Raw genomic sequence first — 410 nt, forward strand, 5'->3', positions numbered from 1 at the left:
CCCACTGACGCGCACCGTTGTTTTCCAGGTTGAGGTCCGGCCCCGAGCTCCCCTCCCCTCCCCCCCGAGTGTGGAGCTTCCTGCGCCTCGGGCGGTGAGCTTCGTGTTTCTCTCTCGCGCGGGAGCCTCCTTCAGCACCGCCGCCACCGCCTTCACTACCTACTGTGATAACGCCGTGTCCTTCGGAAGATTGTGATCTCCGACGCTCGTTCATTTTTCCTCCGGTCTCTGTGGCGGGTAGGGTACCTCAACCACCCCCCTCCCCCCGCGAAGCCGCCACGCTACGAGAGCTACGCCCGTGCTGCCTTATTCTCGCGACGCCCGCCCTCGGAACGCACTCCGCCGCGGTCGCCACCACTGCTCACACTGCTCTACCTGACGCCCGCGCCCACTAGTTCCTGAGTAGACGA

At 65.4% G+C, this 410-nt stretch overlaps 1 protein-coding gene across 1 annotated transcript in view; it reads left to right on the forward strand.

The window, feature by feature from the left end:
- Window positions 1-410, forward strand: part of LOC119586503 (myocyte-specific enhancer factor 2-like) — a gene marked incomplete in the record, with an annotated part of 157,797 nt that overhangs the window by 146,239 nt on the left and 11,148 nt on the right. Inside the window, 1 exon segment of the mRNA XM_037935246.1 lies at window positions 29-410.

This window comes from Penaeus monodon, chromosome 21 (genome assembly GCF_015228065.2).
Source record: "Penaeus monodon isolate SGIC_2016 chromosome 21, NSTDA_Pmon_1, whole genome shotgun sequence".
NCBI classification, from domain to species: Eukaryota; Metazoa; Arthropoda; class Malacostraca; order Decapoda; family Penaeidae; genus Penaeus; species Penaeus monodon.